General features: G+C 40.1%; 1 pseudogene; it reads right to left on the bottom strand.

The window, feature by feature from the left end:
* Positions 1-9,767: 9,767 nt before the first annotated feature.
* On the bottom strand, positions 9,768-11,230 carry LOC126109626 (uncharacterized; annotated as a pseudogene).
* Between the last annotated feature and the right edge of the window lie 6,587 nt (positions 11,231-17,817).

The raw sequence follows: 17,817 nt of genomic DNA, 5'->3' as shown, positions 1-17,817 counted from the left end.
CCATGAATTTCTCAACAAGTGCAGTAGACCATTTTAATGAAAATTTATTATACTTCAATTTTTGACAATATTGGGTTGTGACGGCCAAGTAACTAACTACTGTGTGAATGGTAGATGTATGGAAAGCAGATATAAGTCTTAAGTCTGTAAATAGTGGAAGTTTAATTTTAAATCTTGTACATAATTTGTCTGTTCTTAACTGAGAATCATTGAAATGAATAATTTACTTTAATTTTTGACAGTACTCTGTTGTAATAGCCAAGTAACTAGCTGTGTGAATGATGGATTTAATGAAAGCAGATATAAGTATTAAACCTGTAAATATTAGAAGTTTAATTTTAATACATGTACATAATTTTACTGTTTATTGACTGACGATCATTAAAATTAATGAAACTCAAGTTTTTTCTAATTAAATTTTTATAATGTGTTTATCTGACATGTTCCACACCCTGGAGGATCCCCTCTTTTGTGGGTCTATGGAATGAATAGTTAAACTAACTAAACTAACCTAAACTAACTGTCCTGTCACAAACGGTAAAAATAGTCTACAGCCACATGGGTCAAGAGCATAGCAATAGGTATTATTATAAGACCATCATCAATGGACAACCCAGTCACAGAGGCATTGTCAGTAACATTGGGCATGGGGGCATGGTTGGGCGAGCACAATTAGGTGATGGCAGTTGACTGACCTGTTTTGAGATCGACATAATGTCTTCGTCATCAGGCAGTGGGTGTAGATACTGCAGTTTTAATAGTCACAAAGTCCACAGGGCATTATCCAGGAGTAGGTTCGTATCAGTTTGCTGGTGAAGCTTGCACTATGGTGCAGAAGGTGTACTGTGACTAAGTAAGGTCTCACTTATCAGTAGATGAAGTTGTCACTCCAGCGAGCACGATAAGCGTTGACGTAGCAGCGCCTTGATAGTATCATACTTGTTTGTTTTTGTCTCTTTTGTGTGCACGTCAAGCAGAAAGTCAGTAATGGGCCTATCATTGAGGTGGCTGAGAAGAGCTGCAATTTGTCACTGTCTTCAGTGATGCTTGTAAACTGTGTTATGCTCTCACTAAGTACGAACCGCAGTGTAGACAAGTCCACGTTCAATGGAGCGTGTTTCAGCCAAGGATGTGAGGACGGAGAGGTAAGTGCCATGGTTATGTGAGGCTGACGTCATCATGAAGTGAGCATTGCCTGGCGTGGTAGACACAGTAGGTTGAGAGGCTTCATCAATCAGCAAAGAGATATGTGGTGTGTTAGGCTTGACAGGTGCAGAAGTATCATGGAGTGGCACGCTATAAGGGAGTGGAGGGAAACGCAGCATGGTGAGCATGGCAGGCGTGGAAGCATCAGGATGGAGATTGTCATGATGAAACAAAGGTATATGCAGTGTGTTAGACGCAAGTTGAGCATGAAGGTGAGCATGACAGGCATTACTTGGTGCGCATTGCTGGTCCATGGAAGCTGCCAGAGTTTAGTGAGTACATGGTATGCTCAAGAGGTAATGAATCTGGTAAGGCTGTTGTGCTGAATCCAGGCATTAAATACTCATGGAGGAGTGGGAGTGTGTGCGTGTTGTACATAGTGGTGGTGGCTGCAAGTGAACACAGTGTGGTTGGTGGAGATGTGAAGTCACTCAGGTGATGTGATGGCAGTTGCGACACAGATGACACAGGCAAATGCTGCGTGACAACACAGTGTATATCAGGCAGTTTATTTATATGTCTGGAAAGATCACTCGGACACATGTTATTTTGTCCAGGGATGTGGTAAGCAGTAGGAAACGGCTTGAGGATCGTCCATCGGCGTCTATTGTTGACCGACTACCGCAGCACTCTGGTGGGTTCCATACAGTTTTCCAAAAGACTGGGAATGTTAATGTATGTAGATTCCCTGACACTAAAGGAGAGTCCACGGGAATAAATGTCATTATTTCCCATGTGGAAGCTCGGAGCACTGTGTGTACTGATGAACAGGGCGGCAGAAACCCATTGTTTGCCCGGAATCACATTTGTTGTAGCAGAATTGCTAGGCAAATAGTCACTCCGCTTCGTTACAGTGCTGCCTCTGGTAAGGTCACCCAGAGAATTCGATAAACGTCGTTGACCGGTCTGGTGTGAAGTGGTGTCAATCTGGCATAGTAGATGTGGAAACAATGGAAACATTGTCATCGGTTTACTAAACACTGCCATATCAGACACTTTGCCCAGGTTTTGGCTAAATTGTTCCCCACTGAGACACAGAAAGTTCATGGAATTCACAAGCATTGATTAAGTGTGCGATTGAAATCCCTCACAGCAGGAAACAGTTGAGTTGGAGGTAGCTGCGGCATTGTAGAAGAATTTTCATTTTAAAACTGTCGTGATTCAAATTTTGAGGTCACTGCTATAGGTAGTATGGTACCTGGAAGAGTGATTACATATAATAACAACTAACAGGTCGTATGATTCCATACAAATATTTTATTTTCCAACAAGGTAGAAAGCATGTTACCACAAACATCGATCAGACTGAACTAACTGCAGGTCCATAGAGGTTAGTTGACCTATCTCAGGGCAGCGATATTGCTGCAGTCGACTGCATGGAGCTACATGCCCACAAAAATCATTCAATTTTCACCAAAAAAGGACAGCAATTTGATAATAAATATTGTTTAAATTAACTAATCGAAAATCTGCTAAGTGGTTAACTTTGAAAATTGTTGGATTTATGCTGCACATCGCTGCACATCTGAGAAAAACGCATTTGAAGTTTCGAAATGTGTTATAGATGTGAACAAATGAAAAAATTCTACTTTTAGAAAATTATTAGCATTAATCGGCCATTCCAGAACTGGCCTGTCGAACTGTTGCTGTTATGATTGAAATCATAACCACTGGCTTATCATAGAACGATTGAAATATTGGTTGTGGAAATTTCATGAACACAGAAAACATTACCCCTACTCCAAGCAGGCGCATTGCTAGGCCGATTCGATGGTCGAAGTCATATTGTTCTAATTAGGTTAGTTAATGTGGTGACCAACATTCGAATTCAGTGCCGTTTCCAAAGCACTCGGAAGTCAAGGCTTTGTACTGTAATGTTCTCTTCTCTGTGTGTGCAGGTCGAGTAGGGCTCAAAAAGACATGTATGTGAGAAGAATGTAGTGTGACGGTAGTGCCATTCAGTATATTTTATGTTTGTGTTTCCTCTAATACACTTATACTTATTAACATTGACGAAGTGTGTACTTCAATTCAGCTGACTGGGACTGAGTAATTCAAAAGCAAATTTGAACAGTTATTCAAGAAAGAGCGCATATTACACAGAAAAGCACAGTTTACTCTCCGCCATCCGATGAAAAAGCAGAGAGCCTGAGTCAAACCCTTATATCTATTGTGAGGTATCTACAATTGCAAGGTTGTTTGCCCAACAGCTTTTGAAAAGGTCTAATGTTGGCGTGCTACATCCGAGATAGATGCCCAACAGAATTTGTTGGTGGAAAAATCCCGTATGAAGTCTGAAAGCGCAAATAGCTTATTAAAGAAGACTTGGAAATGCTCAAAGTGTTTGGGTGCAGATCCAGGAAAGCACACTGATATCTGACAAACTTGGAGAACGTGCAGAAGAATGTGTTTACCTTGGAGTAGAAGCAGGATCAAAAGGATATCATCGTCTGTGGAATCTTGGACAAAGAAAACTCCTTTTGAGAAGAGATGTCGTTTTTTATGAGAGAATATTCCGTCTGAAGGTTACAGTAAACAAAGAACTGTGTCTTCCAGCGGAAATAATCACAAAGCGGACGGCAATAGCTAATCCACACAACAATGAAGTGGCAACAGACAATGCCAATACAGTGCGTTTGAGCTTTCCTGACCTAACAACACACCACCAAGGAGTGCAGAACTGGTAGCAGACAACGCAGTTGAGTCAACAGCTATTCAAGGAGATAGGAGCCAATCCAGGGTTGGAGAAGATGGGTATGATACTGAAGGCAGTGCAGTTACCAGCAGTATAGATAGTGATGTATGTGAGGAGTGTAATGCCATGTTGGAAAAAGAAACTACTAGAGCAAATAGTTAAGTGGGTTTACAACAATCTTCACGTATGGTGAAGCAGAAGAAGTGTGGTCATTTCTCTTTGCATGCTTTTTGCTACCATGTGTCAAGTGCATCCATCTGATCCAACATCAGTGGAAGAGGCTTTAGCCTCAGTTCACAGGGAAAAGTAGTGTACACCCAAGAAGTCAGAGATTGGTAACTTGTTGACAGGTCAAAAGCTGATCATTTTATAGGACATAAATGGGTGTTTGCTACAAAGAGAAACAGAGAAGGTGACATTACTAAATGTAAAGTAAGGTTAGTAGCTTTGGGTTACAGCCAAATATTTGAAGTAGATTACTGGGAAAGCTACAGGCCCACAAGGAGATAAAGTAGCTTGAGGATTCTAATAGCAACTGCAGTACTTAGGGGATGGAAAGCGAAACACAATTATGTAAAAACTGCTTATCTTAATAGCCCCATAAGTGGCACAGCTTACATGGAGCAACCAAAATTGTTCAGTGTGGGGAATAAAGTGTTTGTCGAATAAGAGTTTGTACGTGCTTCACCAAACAGGTAAGAATTGGTATAATTTTTCTGGTCTGTGATGAAAAAGTTTGGAGCAATGTTAAAAGGATCATTGTGTATTCTTCCCTAATCATTTGATCACTGGTGTTCATCTTTATGATGTTGTAATGGGTGAGGAAGAAAGGACTGAAAAATTCAAGAATGTTTTGAAATCTCACATCAGCGTTAAAGAAATGGATGAGACATTTACTTTAGAACTTAAGAATGAGCAATCCCAAGGACAAGTGAAATTAAACCAAAGTAGTTACATTCAGCAGACACTGCAAAAGTTTAAAATGCATGACTGCAAGAGCATAGTTACACCACATAATGACAACTATTTTGGTGAAGATGAGATGACAAGCTGTTTGATCAAAAAATTGTACCAAAAGATAGTGGGTTGTTTGTTGTATACACCCACATGAACTCGACCTTTATTGCAGGAAAGTTGAGTTAGTTCCATACTAAACCAAGTGTTTCTCATTAGGCCAGAGCAAAATGGGTGTTTCATTACCTGCAGCAATCTAAATGTTTGAGCTTATGGTTCAATGCCAGTTGTTCTGATCCTAGTGCAGTCAGTGACGCTGAATGGGCAAATGACCCAGCTGATAGTAAATCTGTAAAAGGGTACACAATTTTGTTAGCTGTAGCAGCAATCATCTGGAAGAGTAAAAGGCAATCCATTGTAGCCACCTCCACAGTAGAAGCAGAATACGTTGCAATGTTCAAGACATTTGAGGAGGTGGAATGGCTTGTAGATTTTGTACATGAGATCAAGTTTTCTGAATTTATTAGACTACCCCTGCAGGTCAATTCTGACAACACAGGTGCCATTGACATTACCAAGAAAAAGGATGTGTCAGAAAGAACCCAACATTTAAGAGTGCGCTAACATAAAGTCAGGCAGACTGTCTTGGATGTTTTTTTTAAGTTTAAGTATGTGTCAACTGATGACATTTTAACTTATAATCTTGGTATTAACACTGAGAGATTCAGAGACATGGTTGGGATTAAAATAAGTATTATTTCATGCTGGACTACATGTCTGTTAAATTTTGTCTCATTTGTGTTCTTATGTTTAATAATGTATTTTGCAATGTGAAAATGATGCCCACCAAGAGAAACTGCTGTAATTAGATTTGCTTAATACGGTGACTATCATTCGAATTCAGCGCCGTTTCCAGAGCACTCGGAAGCCTAGAGTTTCTAGTATATGCTTCTCTTCTCTGTATGTACTTGTTTGGTACAGCTCGAGTAGGGCACAAAAATAAAAAAAAATAAATAAAAAAACATTTATCTGAGATATATGTAGCGTGACGTAGTGCCATTCTGTATATTGTATGTGTGTGTTTTCTGTAATACATTTATCAACTGACACAATGTGTGTAATGTAATTTAACCGCCCACCCATGTCTAATTGTCAATACTTGCTGCACATGTAAAAATTACAGCACATATCCAGTCAGTACAAACATACACTTCTGGCCATTAAAATTGCTACACCAAGAAGAAATGCAGATGATAAACGGGTATTCATTGGACAAATATATTATACTAGAACTGACATGCGATTACATTTTCACGCAATTTGGCTGCATAGACCCTGAGAAATCAGTACCCAGAACAACCACCTCTGGCCATAATAACGGCCTTGATACGCCTGGGCATTGAGTCAAACAGAGCTTGGATGGCGTGTACTGGCACAGCTGCCCATGCAGCTTCAACACGATACCACAGTTCATCAAGAGTAGTAACTGGCGTAGTGTGACGAGCCAGTTGCTCGGCCACCATTGATCAGACGTTTTCAGTTGGTGAGAGATCTGGAGAATGTGCTGGCCAGGGCAGCAGTCGAACATTTTCTGTACCCAGAAACGCCCGTACAAGACCTGCAACATGCGGTCGTGCATTAGCAGTCGCGACGAGAAATAATTACTGTGAAGCCTGCAGCCTCCATCTCGCAACAATAACTGCAGTGCAACTGCCTTCTACCGACATGTAGCCCCCTCCACTAACAAGGGAACTGTCCATGCCGACATATCGAAACCTGCCCTGATTTTTTAAATACAGGAAGTATATGCCCAAAGAAACACAATGTCAAAATTTTAGCTGCTAAGACACATTGCAAATGTTTTTATAAAATGTTGAAATTTGACAAATTCGTACCTCACCAGGCACCTGGATAAATGTTCATCTCTGTCGTACCTGTATCGGACAACGCTTACACAACATGGCAGGTAAATTCATTTACTGATGGCACATTAATAATCAGATAACATGGGGCGATCGTAATTTGTGAAGCGAATTTCAGTTTCTGTTGATTGTTTCTCTAATACAATTGTTCGCAGTTTCCATTCGCTCGAATTTACAAGTAATTTAATAGCCATAATAATCGGCAGTTTTCCTTATGGTATTGTCAAGTGTTAACAACGAAGGTGAAACTGAATTTCCTTGTGGTTTCTTGGCGTATGCTTGCTAATAGTATCTGTGTCTGTGCAGGTTCTAGGGTTTCACAGCAATGTAGAATCAAGTTATTTTCAGCCTTGCGAAGATAAAACATGAGGAACGTTGTATTGAATCGAAATCACTACCTCTCCTGAAGACGTATATATGTGATATTTATTAGTTAATTTCATGGACATTCACTCCAACGATGTCGACGTTTAATTAGAAGAAACAGGTAATAACGATCGTTGTGTCAAATAAAGTTCAGAAAAAAATAGAGTACCTTGCAAGCCCAAAGAAAACATGTACAGTAATAACGTCCAGCGATAAAGAAAAAGCTGTAAATTTCATGGTTAAACGAAGGTGGGAGAAAACGGTTATATTTAAGCAGTGTGCAAAGCTGGTTTAGTTTCGTGAAATATGAATACGAATTGTATAGATGGAAGAAAGATTTATGTGAGGTATGAAATATGTGCCAGCCAGAATGAAACTCACCAAAGTGTGAAAGAACTTATTCCAAATCTTGAGAGCTACTTGTGGGAATCAGTGCACCATTACTAACAGAAATCTACATGAATCGGTGTTTTGAACTGCAAGTGAGATAAACATTACTGATTTCCAGTCTCCTTCAAACTGGTTGAAGAGATTGAGGAAATTATACAGCAAAGAAAGTCACAGAATTAATGTAGGGTTTCGCAGGGATCGAATGAGGGGTAGAGCCAGGGGTCGTAATACATCTGAAATGTGACGTCCACTGTTCAAAGGGCCGTCAATGCGAACAAGAGGTGACCGAGACGTGTAACCAATGGCACCCCATACCATCACGCCGGGTGATACACCAGTATGGCGATGACTAATACACGCTTCCAATGTGCGTTCACCGCGATGTGGCTAAACACGGATGCGACCATCATGACGCCGTAAGCAGAACCTGGATTCATCCGAAAAATGACTTTTGCCATTCGTGCACCCAGGTTCGTCGCTGTGTACACCATCGCAGGCGCTCCTGTCTGTAATACAGTACCAAGGGTAACCGCAGCCATGGTCTCCGAGCTGATAGTCCTTGCTGCTGCAAACGTCGTCGAACTGTTCGTGCAGATGGTTGTTGTTAATTGTAATACTGTAGAGAAATTCATAGCTGACATGAAGACAAGGCTTCTTGTTATCCCATAAATGCAGCGTATAAAGCCAATTCGCCAGGTTTCATGCAGACTCCACTTCATCATTTCGCGCAAAAAAAAGACAGTTGCTTGTGCAGTCGATGAATCCTATGAGACATTCGTGTACAAAAGTGCGTGATTCTTATCAGTAGATTCCTGTTTCGACGACTTTATCTGTGTCTTCAGAAATATTATGGGAAATTAGGACCAAAAATTAAAAAACAAGGACTTGCAACAGTCTTGTAATCGACATATCAAAATGTGGAAAAATGGCGAAGAGTAAAGTTCAATGGTACATTAGAAATGTATTCTTACTATTTGTGGAGAATAACTCATTACTTTTGTCAGACTCTTGGCGTGGATATAACGATCTGTCTTCAGGAGGACGATATAGCTGCAATTTCGACGCAAGCATTAAGTGAAATCATACAGAACATACAAAGCTGTTTATGTTGTCTTGAAGGATGATTTCGTGAAGGCAAGTATTAGGCTAGGCGCGCACAGGCGATTTTTCAGTCGGCGCGACTTAACAATCGCTGTCGCGGAAGTACATTGTGGTGCACACACAGCAGCAGGAAAAACGCAATTACTCTCAGTACCAGCACGGATTTCATCGAAACAGCTTGTTTGGTGGCGCTTTTACTACGAAGATGAACGAGAAAACAGCGCAAATGTCGTTACTGGGTGCATCGAATTGTAAGTCAAATACTTGTGAAAGGGCAGTTTTACAAATTACACAAAGAGTTACAAAATCACCCAAATAAATCCTTTCAATACTATCGAATGAGTAAGAATAGTTTTGATACACTGCTGCAGACGGTAGGACCGAATATAACAAAACAAGATACGACATGGAGGAAGTGTATACCACCTGAGGAGCGCTTATCAGTGACTTTGAGGTGAGCACACATTATTTCATTCAACAGTTTTTATTACCCTTTTACATTATTGATTAGATACATAAAGAGAATCATTTCATTCAACAATTGTTGTTGCCATTTTACATTACTGATCAGACACATCAAGAAAATCACTACTGCAAGTCGAAACTGGCGAGCTTGTTTCATGAGAAAACTGCAAAACCATGTTGCGCGTAGAGGTTTCTGTGGTCTTGTTGCGGTTGTCAGCAGAGGTGCACACGAACAAATTTTGTGGAGGTTCCGTTTCATTTAGGACATTTGAAGAATACAGTTGAACGAATGAAGATGCTGGAGAATAAGTTGCTCAAGTGGTGTTATAAGTCGTTTGAGTTGTGTTGTAACACATGTTCGGGTGCTGTGGAAAAATCGGTGAAAGCTGATAATATCTGGCATTCCTCATCACATTCAGTATTTCTATTTTCGCGTAATGTTTCTGTTCTTCGTTTAACTTCGCCAGCATGGGGACAAGCATTAATGCAAAATTCTTATCCTCGTTATCTTCTTCTTTTTTTCTGTCTTTTAATATATTTAATAGAGATTCCTCGTAGGACGTAACCTTCTTGGCTTCTTTTTTCGTAGGATGTCGTACTTTTGTGCTCTGTGCAGTATCGTTGTTGTTTTGTGAAGACAACCTGGGGGGAGAACCTACTTCCTTGTTTCATATGCTACTGGGCATAATTTCGATGTTGCTGGTGGTCGGTCTCTCTTCCATTTTAGGGAGCAGAAATAACATTGCATCGAAGTATAGATATTTCCTCCGTTTTTATGCAGCCTCGCCAGACGAAGATTTTTTCTGTGATGCCTGTTCTCTCGCGAAGCAGTCCTTCAGATTTTTCCACTTCCTTTGAATTTCTTTACCTGTCATAAATGAAATTATCACTGTATATAATTTATTGTAAGTATTTACCTTAATACTTCTATGAATAAATATTAATGCTGTTACTGAATATTATTTCTTCCAGATACCTTGCAACTGGAAATAGCTTTCGCTCATTACACTACGAACAACTACTGGGAGCCACTACAATCAGAGAAATTGTGAAGGATACATGCGAGCAGTTGTGACAATGTCTACAGCCTATTCATATGGCAGAAAAAACTGAAGATGATTGGAAGATTATCGCCAAACAGTTTTTAGACAGAACTGACTTTCCAAATTGCATTGGTGCTGTGGACGGGAAACATGTGAGACTGAAGAAGCCTGCTGACAATGGCTCAGAGTTTTATAATTACAAGAATTATTTTTCGACAATACTTTTGGCCGTAGTGGACGCTGACTACTGTTTCACTGTGATAGACGTGGGCTAGTACGGAGCCAATGGGGATTCTAATGTGTTCAAGAAATCCAACGTCTATCAAAAACTGAAATCTAATCAGTTAAACATTCCAAATCCTCAAAAATTACCACACGACGAGGAAGGAGAGCCTCAACCTTTTAATTTTGTAGGAGATGAAGCATTTGCACTGTCTAGACATATACTGCGGCTGTACTCGAAGAAAAACCAGACAATGAAACAGCGTGTTTTTAATTATAGACTTTGTCATGCTCGTAGAATGGTGGAATGTACTGTGGGGATTTTGGCGAACAAATGGAGAATATTTCATCGACCTATGGATGCGGATGTTGGTTTTTCAGACATAATCATAAAAGCATGTTGTATTCTGCATAATTTCGTAAGACGAAATGGCGGTGTACGAACTGAGGATGAGTCGTACGAATGCCTTCTGCAAGGCTGTGAGCCTGTAGGAATAAGAGCTGATACGTGAGGTATGCAGATAAGGGATTATTTAGCAGACTGCTTTGTGACTCCACAAGGATCGGTATCTTGGCAATATGAAAAAATTTAAATTGTTGTAACTGTGATGTCTATATGAATGAATAAAATAAGTGAACCATGAAATACCTTTGTTAGTCTTTTCTGGTCCAGGCAGTTCAGTCCAGTTCCGAGTTAGGCTGCAGCATACTTCTCCCCATAGTTTCTCTTTCAAATTGCGATCACTGTATTCTTTTAATTTCCTGTTGTAGAGAGCTGGTCGCTTTTCTACTTCTGCATTTAGTCTTTCTGAATCGACAACACAACTTACAATGTCATCCGTAGCGCAACTCCCGTTATCAGACATGGTGCTGGCGCACTGAACTTGTGTGTATGCAACACAGAGCGAGAGCGACTGACTGAGAAATCGCGTCGCTAGTGCGCACGGGCCCATGCCAGTGCCTGTGAATCATTCCACACCTGCGACAATCGCGTCGCGCGTGAAATAGGGCCGGTTGCGTCTTTTAAATCGCCGCTACTTTTTTGTCGCACGTGCGCGCGCTCCTATTCAAGCCACTGTGTTTCATTCTTGCGACAAATAAATCCCGCGACGGAAAATCGCCAGTGCGCGCCTAGCCTTACACGTGAAAACTAAGTTGACACTCAGTGCAGTAGCTGGTGGTAGCTACCATAAAGGCGTTTCCCATTTACAGTCACTCCCATTAGCCACTGTGCGAAGTGTCAACTTAGTTTGTCCGTATTGTACAGTGGGCCTACCACACCTCGGTTCTGACAGGTTACAGAAAATATGTTTGCAAGGGCGTCCACACATTCAGGCAAGGTGGGGACACCCCCCCCCCCCCCCTCTCTCTAGCTGTCATGGAAAGAAAAAAATATAGTGTAGTCAGGTGTTTTTCTTAAGACTTTTTTTTTAAGTCGGTATTAAGCATGTTTTTAACTAGATTGGAACTGGAGCTTGCTTACAGCTGCTTACAAGTCGCCTTTCGTCTTCCAAAATATGAAAAATACTTCATAGCACTCTCCCCCTACAAACTACCGTACAAGCGCTCTTGGGTGTTTGAAACACAGTATATTATTAGAAATTATATATGTGTCCAATGAACTACAGTTTAGTTTGTTTCTGAGTTGAGATTTTCAGTTTCCTACATGAACTTTACCAGAAACCTATTAAAGACTCTTGCACCAGAATATACAACTTCATTCTGAACTGTAGATGGGGATTCACCGTTTATCTGGAAAGTTTAACTTATTGTATTGTGACAGTGAATGTATCTCACCTCTAAAGCACTCTAGTGCAATTGTTCCTATGTTCCAGAAGGCGCTGTTTGAAGATCTTTCATCATCAACTTAATGCAATATTCTGACAGTACTCTTCTTTAGAACATATAAGACCTACTTTTTTTCCCCTACACAGCATCATAAGATTATCCCATAAGACAATGCAAGCAATTCCCCGGCGCCAGATCAAATAGATTTTATTATTTTGCTTAGCTGTTTATGGTTAACAGTTCTCAAAGATACTTTTTAACGTTTCCCTGTCTGTCGCAGGGTCAACTGCTCGTAATTTCTCTATGAAACAATTTTAACCATCTACCACATCTCTATCACTAAATTCTCTGTTCTTAATTTCCTCGTGCAAGTATGACTCCTACATATTCGATAAATTCGCCAATGAACTGTCTAGACCAGTGCATATCTGCAATTATAAAATTTACTGTGTACACACAGACGAGGCAACACTAATCTAAACGAACAGCTGACTCAAATAAGTTTCACATGCCATATTTGCGACGATCTCTTGTCCACACGTTCCAGTTAATCTGCGCAGATATGATTTAAACCCACAGATTTGAGCAATTTCGCGCAAACCTCCAACTTCCTGGTTTGTGCATATCTCGTATGCGTGCAAAACTCCTGTTCACATGCAACGACTTGTCTGCGCAGATGGGATGTGAGCAGACAAATCGTTGCGTGCGGATAATCAAATATCTGGTGTAGTGGTTAATAAAAAAAGAAATGAGAAGAAAAGAAAAAGAAAAAAAAGGAAAGGTTGGAAATGGTGGGAAAAAATGGTGAATAAAAAAGGGGGTTTTAAAATCGTAAATGACCATGAAAAAAGGAAAGAATGAAATGCAAATCGGACTTCGTATTACAGAAAAGCTATAGTTGGGGTGGTCCTTGTGGCGTTTTCGAGCAAAAGTTAAACCAATTTCCACTACAAAACTTACTGAAAAGAAACAGAGAATAACAAAATGTAACTGACAGGGGGAAGTGGCGTAGATGAGAGATCATCCTTTACCAGGTTAACTTGCCTTCTTTCGGGCGGCGTCCAGGTCTTCAAAAATCTCCTTCATTTCTGCGTGAAAAGTGTGCTCCGAAATCTTGCAATCGTCCAGGAATCACTAATTTATATCAATTAAAATCATCTTGATACTGTATGCAATTTAATTTACTTTGCTACTTCCGTCCTCCGAATTTCTTAACAACTTCCACAATATGTCTACACATTAAAACCAGATCAATACTAGCTAAAAAGTTTTTTTTTTAACGTCTTCATCAGATCACGTCTGCCTTAAGCTTCGGCTATCAAGAGACAAAACAGGAAACGGATAGAAAAACCAAAAAGAGTTACAATTTTAGTATTTTCTCTGCCGTCGAGCGCTCATACCGCTGCGACGGCACAATTCATGTCATGAGGGAACGAGTGCAGCGCAGCGAAATTCAAAGTCCCGCTACACTGGATAAAGGATGATTCACACTTGACGAAACGTCACCGTCACGTCAAAAGTTTCTCCTCTGTAGTTCAAATGGTGGCATTCACACACGCCGTCAAAGGAACGTCATCGACAAGTCATGTCACGTCACGTCGGGGTTACGCCAAGGTTTCTTGGGAAGACTGTTTCGACAGGCCATAGTGTAGCCTACTTGCTGAGCAATTGTGTGAAATGTAGTCCCCACTGACTGTTATGTGAAAGGGTCTTAATCTGTACTGGAAGGCAATACTAGGCTAAATTATTTTATTTTATATACTAAAGGAATCCATTCCAAAATAAATGGAACATATCTTGTTCAACTTGCTTTACTCACGAATTTTCCAATGGAACAGTGAAAAGAAAAAACTGGGAGTAAGGCTGATGGAGCATGTGGAAGTTTAAAATAAGATATACTGTAGGCAAACCATCAGCTTCTGTCGAGGTGAAATTGGACGCCTAAATTTTGAATTTCTCTTCGTAATTTTCATTTATATCTTGCTTAAATAGGTAAAAAACTGTTGTTTAGACATTCTGAAATATTTGCAGAATGAGGACTGCTCTTCTTCCAGCTCCTTGTAAAGAGTTTGGAGATCTCCTTCACAGTCTCAACTTTTTAATATTTTTCTAGCCCAGACTCTATTTGCTCTATTTACCCTTATCACCAATTGCTATAGCAATCATTTCAAACTGCTTGAAACTAAATATCACCATTTTTGACGATCTACCGTGGAATACGAAATATCGTCTCTGTAGACTATTTTATGAATCAGCTGTAACATTGCAACGTTCTTTCAACACTGATGTGCCGTACAGTGTCAGTGCTCAGGAGTTCCTCTGACCATCGACGTTCAAACAGCCGATGGTTACGTGATGGTGACTTTCTGGCAAGTCTGAATCCACCTTACGGATACATGGTACTTTTCCAGCTCAGTATTATGTAAAAATCAACACCTATTTCCCTCATGCACTGTTTATAATGTATATTTTTTTACAGATTTTTTGTTGATATCAGGTAATGCAGCACACTTTCTAAACAAATTAGAAGTACTTAGAATATTTTTGAACCTGCTTAGGGTTATTAAAAAAATTACAAAGAAACTGATGAAATTTTTTCCCAAAATGCTTCCTCAAATTGAGGTACCATTTAATCCAATTTTATATATTTGATGGAGACCAAATTTTTACCAGATATGCATGACATGATGGCTGAAGTACTAGACCTATTTAATTTCACCTAATATGTGTATTACAAGGATAAAAATACCACATCTTACATTTTAAATTTTATAATTTTTTCCTAATAAAAGTGTTATTTTTGCTATAATTTAGTTGATTCTGCGGCAAAGCTTAGGTCTACTACGTAAGTATGGGCTATTGAAAGTTACAGAAAAAATAGGACAATGCTTTATAAACTTTAGGAAATATTTGTACCTGAATTCTGAAAAATACAACTTGCAGGAAACTGAAAATGAAGATACAAGTCCAATTAAACTGTGCATCAGAACATTCCTGAAGCATAGTCTCCACCCTCCAGCATTTCTTCATCTTCAAGCTTCCTCTTGGCATTCCTTTTAGCACCTCTTGCTTCTTTGGTAACTTGAAGAACGAATATTAAATACGGTACCAGTATGTATAAAATCCTCTTTACAAAGGTAGTATGGCAAGTAATGTAGTACATTCATGTCGTATAAATCAGATTGCTACCTCACTGCTTCAATTAATCTTTCATCATTTATTACAAATTTTAACAAAAATAACGAAACAATTTATATCAAGTAATAAACAGAAACAACTGATACCAACCACAAAAACAATGACGAAACGAAACATGGACATCTGCGCATGTCTGTGTATTGAAAGGAAATGAGCCTTGTGATCATGTGATCGACAGTGGTTGGATGATGCCAATCATCGAAACGTCCTCCCCAAGAAACCTTGACGATACCATTTGAAATGGATTGCAGATTGTGTTGACAGGACAGAACGTGATGGCCAATGTGAACTGACCTTAAGTCATGAAAACAGGTCATTTCTAAAACAAAAAAAGCCATGTTTCTATATACGAGGGTTACTCCAAAAGAAATGCACACTATTTTTTTAAAATCCATCTCTTATTTTACATGTTTGAAAGTTTTACAGGGTGTAGATACATCCTTTAAGAACAATATTTTCGTTTCTCCACATAATTTCCATCCCTCTCAACTGCCTTACGCCATCTTGGAACCAGCGTCTGTATATCCGCACTGTAAAATTCCGGACCAACCTGTTGGAGCCACTGTTTGGCAGCGTGCACAAGGGAGTCATCATCTTCAAACCTTGTTCCAGGAAGAGAGTCTTCCAATTTCCCAAAGATATGATAGTCACATGGAGCCAGGTCACGACTGTAAGGCTGGTGTTTCAGTTTTGTCCATCCAAGTTTTGAGATCGCTTCCATGGTTTTTTGACTGACATGTGGCCGTGCATTGTCATGCAACAGCAAAACATCCTGCTTTTGCAGATGTGGTCGAACACGACTCAATCGAGCTTGAAGTTTCTTCAGTGTCGTCACATATGCATCAGAATTTATGGCGGTTCCACTTGGCATGATGTCCACAAGCAAGAGTCCTTCGGAATCGAAAAACACTGTAGCCATAACTTTTCCAGCAGAAGGTGTGGTTTTCAATTTTTTTTCTTCGGTGAATTTGCATGATGCCACTCCATCGATTGCCTTTCCGTCTCTGGTGAAAAATGATGGAGCTATGTTTCATCACCTGTCACAATTCACAATTCTTCCAAGAAATTCATCTCCACCACTCTCGTACTGTTCCAAAAGTTCGCTGCATACCGTTTTTCTTGTTTCTTTATGAGCTACTGTCAACATCCTGGGAACCAACCTGGCACAAACCTTTTTCAACGCTAACACTTCCAGTATTCTGTAAACACTTCCTTTCCCTATCTCAGTGTAGCGTGACAATTCGGTCAGTGTGATACGTCTGTCAGCTGTCATCAATTCATTTACTCTCTGCACATTGGAGTGTGTGCCGTACGAGCCGCTGCGAGGACAATCCTCAATATTGCCGTGCCCGCTTTCATCACGTAAACTGCTTGCCCACCGACTAACTGTACTGTGATCGACAGCAGCATCTCCATACACCTTTTTCAACCTCTTGTGGATGTTTCCCACTGTCTCGTTTTCACAGCACAGGAATTCTATGACAGCACTTTGATTCTGACTTACGTCACGTGTAGCAGCCATCTTGAAGACATGCTGTGATGACGCCACTCAAGGGAACAGGTTGAACTAAGTTTGAAAACAAGCGGGATGGATGTATCTACACACTGTAAAACTTTCACACGTGCACAATGAAAACTGTATTTTTACAAAAATAGTGTGCATTTCTTTTGGAGTGACCCTCGTACATACTATTGCAATATTAACTTAATAACTACAAAACAATGTTGTTTAGATTTTGTACAGTACTGTACTTACATAGTATCTGCTCTTAAACATACCAGCCACACTCAGTCGTTTTGCTGATTTCAGTCGTTTTCGTGCAGCCAAGTCCTTGCACCCACTTGACGGTGAGCAGCTGTATTTGGCCATACTCAGCTACTGCTGCTTTTGCTCCATCCATGTTATCACAGTGTCAAGACACGCGACACCTCATCAGCTGAGTCCCATATCTGGTTCAGTGACAACGTTATCCTCCTGGCCATCGTTTCTTCTATCACACACTGAACGATTTTATCGTCACTAAGAATTTGGAATCCAGAGGTCGAAAATCACAACCAAGCCACTAGCCTGTATCCTGTGTGCTGCAATCAGAACATTTTAAGAATTTTCAAAAGGGTCTTTCTTGTGTCCTCAGATGATATTTCGTACCGTGCTGCTTCTCTTTCTTCTTTTCATGCTGCGTCTTTCATCTTTGTCGTCTTGAACCTCATCTTTAGTTGAAATGCCTTTCAATTTATTCCAAGCTCTTTTTTACTGTGATAGTCTTCACTGAATTCCATGCTTCCACCACCATGTAAAAGCAGTCCTTTAAATTTAATTTTGGTGATGAGCATTAATGTCCTTTTCATTTCCATCTACTATCAAAAGCTTCCTCATCAGTTGTCTTCTGTAATATCGCTTCATAGTTTTGATAACCGATTGGTCCGCTGGCTGCAGCAGATTCGCTGCATTTGGTGACGGAAAGAA

Source organism: Schistocerca cancellata, chromosome 1, assembly GCF_023864275.1.
Source record: "Schistocerca cancellata isolate TAMUIC-IGC-003103 chromosome 1, iqSchCanc2.1, whole genome shotgun sequence".
NCBI classification, from domain to species: domain Eukaryota; kingdom Metazoa; phylum Arthropoda; class Insecta; order Orthoptera; family Acrididae; genus Schistocerca; species Schistocerca cancellata.
The sequence above is the reverse complement of the archived record's forward strand: the minus strand, read 5'-3'. Positions and strand labels throughout refer to the sequence as shown.